The sequence below is a fragment of the Lycium ferocissimum genome, chromosome 12 (genome assembly GCF_029784015.1).
Source record: "Lycium ferocissimum isolate CSIRO_LF1 chromosome 12, AGI_CSIRO_Lferr_CH_V1, whole genome shotgun sequence".
Classification (NCBI taxonomy): Eukaryota; Viridiplantae; Streptophyta; class Magnoliopsida; order Solanales; family Solanaceae; genus Lycium; species Lycium ferocissimum.
In genome coordinates this window covers 6,638,992-6,646,191 of record NC_081353.1, presented here as the reverse complement: position 1 = coordinate 6,646,191, position 7,200 = coordinate 6,638,992, and positions in this window count along the sequence as shown.

Sequence of the window (7,200 nt, the reverse complement as noted above, 5' to 3'; positions counted from 1 at the left end):
TGACTGGCAGCTCGTTAATTATTAGGGTTAGAGAGAGATGGGGGAGAGAGAAGGTGAGAGGAAGAAAGAGAGAAAGGGAAAAGATCGATTAATTGAGGGTCTGTATTTTATTTTACTTGAGTAATTATACCGACCTCATGAGGTCGGTATGTATATTATTTTTTAATTTTATTTTTAATTTAAAAGAATACCGATCTCATGAGGTCGGTCTATTTAAAATAATTTAAAATTTATTTTTAATAAACCGACCTCGTGAGGTCGGTATTCTTTTAAATTAAAAATAAAATTATAATATTTAGCATCAAATGAATTTCCGACGTACAGAGGTCGGTACTTTATTTTTTGAAATTTTGGTACAATATTACCGACCTCATGAGGTCGGTTTATTTTTAAAAATATCGAAAAATTAATATTACGACTTTACCGACCTCATGAGGTCGGTTATTTTCCGACCTCAACTGAGGTCGGTTTTTTTAGGTCGGAAAATACAATTTTTTTAGTAGTGATACTTTGTCAGTTGATTTTTGGTAACCTTTGAATGACGGGTTTCTATTTTTTCTTCAATTTGGAGCTTTGAAATTTTTTAGCGGTGGAAAAATGGTGGAAGTATGTTAGAAAGAAAAGAACTAGGGAAAAATTAATAAAAAAACGGATTTAAATGAAACATACACGTGTTAAATGCTGGTTGGTGCGTGTATTTCACTGCATACTTTAGATCTGAGTATAGCGTTTCAGGGAGCAAATTATTTCACTTTAAAAATGACTAGGATGGTCATAGGATCCCCGCAAAGGTTTGGTGTGTAGTTGAGATTTCGGTCAAAAGTTGGAGGCTCATTTGGCCATTGTCTCTTCAGCCGAACCCATAATGCACGGACTAACTCTGCCCCCGTTAACAAGAAACCAAACTAATTAGTTAAATTTAGCTGAAGGTATTTGAAATTGATGATAATCTCAGCTCATTGCTGGTATATATGTAAAAAAGAGACGAGGCAGCAACAAAGTGAAGAAGAAATAAAATTAAAACAAGTAGAGTCAATGCATATTAACCCCTAACTAAAATTTAACAAGAACTGAAGTGTAACATGAATAACTTTGAAACAGCCAACTATGTTTTGACACTTCATTAACTGGTAGTTTCTTGCCAAAACATTAAACATGTTCTACTTAAGGCAGTACATGCAAAAATTGGACGGAAATTAGTGGTAACGTTGATGTGTCGATGAGCAACAACTGCTTTGTCATAGTACTTGCTTATGGGCTAACAGATCACACTTTAGCCAAGTATCCTACAAAGAGAGACTCTCATGTATAGTGACAAACAATTCACATTCTTCAAGAGGTCTTAATAATTAAAGAGTTTAAAGTGAAGAAAAAATGGACAACAAATAAGCCAAAACTCTGTGCGTCAGTCTTCCTGATTTGCAACCATCGATATGAAATTTTGGAATAGCTACTGTCCATTATTTTCTAACTGCAATGACGATTCATCCATGAAATCTTTATAAATATTTAACAAACAAAAAAAAGGAACTACTATCTGTACTAAGCAAAATTGGATTTGTCTGTTCTACACGTAATAAGAAAATCGAATTAGTTAACTAATAGCAAGACCTCTAAATGATAATTTCAAAATCCACCCAATTTATTTCAGCGTGTAGAAATTTGATTGGAGAGCATCTTGACAAGTTTTAAATTGAACCAATAAGTTCCACCCCACAAATTAGTCATTGAATTGGAAAGAAAAAGAAAATGTCTAGTGAATCTTTGTCTTTCTTTTTGCCGTGTTCCTTTTCTTTAGTATCACGAAGTGGTCTCACTAAAACTCATAATTACAACTTATGATCTTTTTTAAAAAAAAATTAATTACATAGTGGGTAGGGGAAGGGGAAATGGGAGAGCAACTTATGATCTAAAATTTGTTTGACGGGTGGGACATTACTTATGTTTCAATTGACATGATAGAAGAGTATAAATAGCGCATGTTTGGTGCTTATACAATTTTAGTGAAGTTTAGCATTGGACAATTGTAATTTAGTGTAACTTTTTGGAGCTTCGACACCTCTGGATAACTAAAAATTTTGTCTTGTCACAGAAAAGAACGAAATAATAGCAGTAAATTTGTGTCTTGGAGTTGGGAGAGGCCCCAAAAAGGATATTTAAAAAAACAAATGGGGCTGGATTTTGTCTGTCACTTGTTGTCTGTTATTGGTATCCGCATTACAGTGGCACGTTGTTTGGAGTTCTAGTTTATATAATCAAAGTCTTATGGAGGAAGCCAAAGCTAATACTACTATTTCTTTTTAAAACTACTATAGTCTTCTGGTTGAATGGGTATAGGTTATTAGCTAGGTAAAAGGCAAACACGAGAACACTTTTTGACTCCCTGAAATACTGTAATACCATGTTTAGTAATTACATGGTAAATTATTTGTTTATTTTAAAATAAAAGCTAGTTATTTTATTTATTATAAATAATTAAAATGCATATTTGTTTTGTAAATATATTAGATAATTATTAATTGATAAAAAATATCGTAAAGAATAATCAGTATCTTTCAAATAAATAATACTTAACTTGAATTAATTTTAAAAAAATCTAATAACAATTTAAATTTTTTATCAACTTATAGAAAATAATAGGATATTCATGATTTATTGCACGTTTTATTTTTAAAAGAAAAAATAGACATGAGTTTACAAAGTATCTTTCTATAGTAAAATATTTATATTATTAACGAATAGAAGATAAAAGAGTTAGAACTATCTATTAAACAAAATACAAACGCCACTTCTCAATCTATCTACAATAAAATTTGTAAAAAATTATAAAAATAATAATAACATATCATATTATCTTTAGATTATCATAATCATCAATCAAAATTCATTAGATAAAATAATCATTTCAACAAAAATAATAAAGGGAAAATAAGATACTTAGAATATAGAAACTCATAAAAAGATACAAACATATAGAAAGTCATCAAGTTTATTATAATCACTAGGATATCAACCTACAAATATTACTTGTATAACTGTATTAAGATTGAATGTCCAATAAGAAAATTAAAACGATAAAAAATATAAGGAGATATAAGGTACTATGTTTGTGTAATAAAGCAACAAAGTGGCTTCTTGTTGAAATAAAAAATTGAAAAGAGGAAATAAATCGAGAGAAAGAATCTTCCCTTAAAAACAGTATAATATTGAAAAATAATAAAGAAAAATAATTAAAAGGTCATTTGGTAATTACACGATTTAATTACTATCAATTTTCACCTCACCGAAAATTGTAAAATAATTACTTCTCCACAATTACACAAAAAAACTCCAAATTATATAATTACATCTAATTACATTCAAATTCAATTACAAAGTGACCTTTCAAATGGATCCCTATTTAACTCTGACTAGGATTTTGATAATTTCGGTCACCTCTTCAATTCTCATTTAATTTCAGGGTTTAATTTATGTTCTTCTTCCTCATTTTTTTCTGATTCGATTCGCTGAAGAAATTGCTTGAAAGCTTCAAAGAGGAAGTGTCGTTGTGGAATTAATGCCTACCATTTTACGGTTTAGACTCTATTAAATGCCGGTAGATATTTTTCCAAGTGTTCGCAACATGAGATAAGAAAATTTCATCACGGGTTCGTTACTTCTTGATATCCAGATTTATGCACACTACCTTGGTAGAGGATTTGGGTTAATTTTATTTACATATTCTTGGCATGACAGAAAATGCGGTTGGTGGAATGAGAGGATGATGAATTCCTCCTAGAGTTATAAATGCCGTCTTGTCACAACCCAAGTCTAAAGAGGCGTAACCGGCACCCGGTGCCACACTCGGCCCGAGCGAACCACTCTATACCTGTAACTCTGGAGGGATAACCCTCAACTTAGGCCGATAGGGCCTACCTGCACACAGACAATACCAACCGGCCGACAAGGCCACAATCTGGATAAACATAAGCACTGACTATCTCGTCTGAACTGGGCACACACACCCAAAACATATATATATATATATATATATATATATATATATATATATATATATATATATATATAACTGAGCAAGCCGACGAGGTTGCTAGGATAGTACAGAACCAACAATACCGAAATAGGTATAAACGAGCCGGCAAGGCTATCACACTTCACACTATATACATGACTCGTCTACAAGCCTCTAGAGCAGCATAACTGAATCATGGAGGGGACAGGGCCCCGACCTACCTATCATGTCCATAGACACAAAAGGAAGACTCCACATAGACCTGGCAACTCCGAACAAAGGTGTTAGACCTCGAAAATTTCGTATGTGTTGCCTTGTGGATAGGCTAATGTGAGGTTAAGGTGAGTATGAAATCCTTATGAGATTAAGGGAAGTATTAGATAGCTTAAGGTGCATACTATAAGATTTCGAAGTCATACGAATATGTGAAGTCTAGTTTGCTGAAGGGAACGAAATGTCAGTCATGTTCGGAAAGGTTTCCGCTATAATTGAGTTAATGTTTATTTAGAAATATCTTAAGGGGATGCTATAGGGCCTATTGTATTGTTAATGAAGTGTTATATAAGTGTCAAGAAGGTTCCATGAGGATTGGAAGTCAAACAAGTCGACGAGAACGAAAATCGTAATTCTGCAGTTGTACGGACCGTATAAATTATACGACCCGTATAAGGGTCCGTAGGTTTTGTCCAGAGAAGGGTGATCCCTGGTATGATTATACGGTCCAATTATACGGACCATATAAATTGTACGGCCCGTATAATAGGCCGTATAATCGGGTTGGGTCAGATTTTATTTTATAAAGGGGAACGACCCTTACTCATTTCATTTCCCACATTTCATCCAAACTCTCCAAAGCTCCAAAACCCTTCTCCAAACATATTTTACCCAAACCCAAGAGATTATAAAGATCAAATAGCAAGAATCAAAGAGTTCATGTGTTAGAAGGCTTCTTAGGGTTGGTAGGTTTCAAGAAAACTTAGACATTGCGGCTAGGGTTTTTGCAAAATTTGATAGTTGCTCCAAAGCTTGTTTCTATGGGACAAAAAGTTAGTTTCCATGTTTATTTCATGTTAATGAGAATGTTTGGTTGTAGCAAAACTTGGGTAGAAGAAGAAAGTAGAAAATGAAGTCTAAATGTAGTTTTTATGATGTTTATGAGTAGTGAACTATATTGAGTCATGATTCTTAGTATGATACGGATATAATCATGTTATGGAAGGTAATAATGGTGACGAAGAAGCATTATATGAAAATGTGCTAAAATGGGTGTAAAGTTATTGGCATAAGTTGAACATAAGGATGAATATTGAAGGCTTAATGTAATGTGATTACTTGATTATGATATTGTGAGTGTATTATGGATGTTTGGGAGTTGTTTTGTGAAATGGTGGAAGTTGACAAAATAGGGGAAATGCTGCCCAATTTTTGCTAGATCATGAGTTATTCTAGTTTGGGTTTAAAAGTATCATTAAGGCTTAACCATAGTATGAATCCTTCTAAATATAGATTATTCAAGCTTCGACGGTGATCGTAAATAGTTAAGAAGACAAAGAGGTATGTAAGGCTAGCCCTTATTTCATCAAGGCATGGTTCCCTTGCTATATGCATCCTTTCATGAGCTCCATAATGTCTCCAAATGACTCTATCTCTAAGATTTCAAATGATCCTTGATACTTTCATGGTTCTATTGCATCCTTATATGATAGTTAATCCTCTAAGGATAGACGTAACGAAAATGATAATGGTAATAATGTTGATGATGCTTATGGGTTCCTATTTATATATATATATATATATGTTTAAGTATGTATGACTATTATGTAACACCGAGCTTATATGGCCGGGTATGGTATCTATTGCGCGCACACCACTGCAGTTGGGTACGGATAACACTGAGCCTTGGTAGGACCAGGTACGTATAATCACCGAGCCTTGTCATGGCCGGGTATGTGAAACACCGAACCTTCATGGTCGGCTATGCTACGAATATGAATATGGATACAAATACGAATACGAATACGAATACGAATACGAATATATATATATATATATATATATATATATATATATATATATATATATATATATATATATATATATATATGTATATGTATGTATATATATATATATGTATATGTATGTATATGTATATATATATATGTATATATATGTAGATGTATATATATATATATATATATATATATGACTCTATTACAAATGACTCTATTACCTCCTGATTCTCCCACCTTATGTTATTTCTCGTGTTGTCTATTATGCTTCTACTATGATGTTGATTATGCTTTACATACTCAGTACATTATTCGTACTGATGTCCTTTTGTTTGTGGACGTTGCGTCATGCCCGCAGGTGGCCAGGGAGACAGGCTTGATCCTTAGCTTTCTTATTCGGGGACTACATAGAGGAACTCCATTTCATCCGGAGCTATAGCTTTTGGTATTATTCTTTTTGTGTACATACATATGGGCACGGCGGGGTCCTGTCCCGCCTATATGATGTTACCTACTCTTCGTAGAGGCTCGTAGACAGTTGTGTATGGTTAGATGTCTTGTAGCCTTGTCGGCTCATATTTTGCATATTATTTTGATAGCTTTATCGGCTTGTGTATACAGATATGGGCATTGTTATTGATGATGATATAAATGTGTTGTTGCCCAACGAGATTAGCACTATTGATGTATGTAAATTATGAGTAAGCCATGTGGCTCACCTAGATGTGAATAAAAATGTACGATAAGAGGTACCGGGGTGGGTTAGCATCGGGTGCCCGTCATGGCCCTCCGGTTGGGTCGTGACAAAAAGAAGCTCACTAATCATCAGATCCTGCCTACTGGGAAGGTCTACCAGTCTGTCTATCGGTCGAGAAAGTACGATACATCGGTGTAAAAGATTTCCTTTTTTCTGTGAGCTTGGAGTACCTGCAGGCATGAATGCAGCGCCCCCAGCAAAAGGGGTGTCAGTACGAATAATGTACTGAATATGTAAGGCAAGATAACAACTGAAATGAAATAACAAGCTATACTCTGAATATCTCAAGAAAGCATCTGGAGGTACTCCACTTGGGTTGCCTCTCGTCTAAGGCAAGATAACATAACTCTAGAAATATAACTCCGTGACCCGGAGGTCAGGCATAGATAACTCCATGACCCATAGGCCAGGTATAACCAACT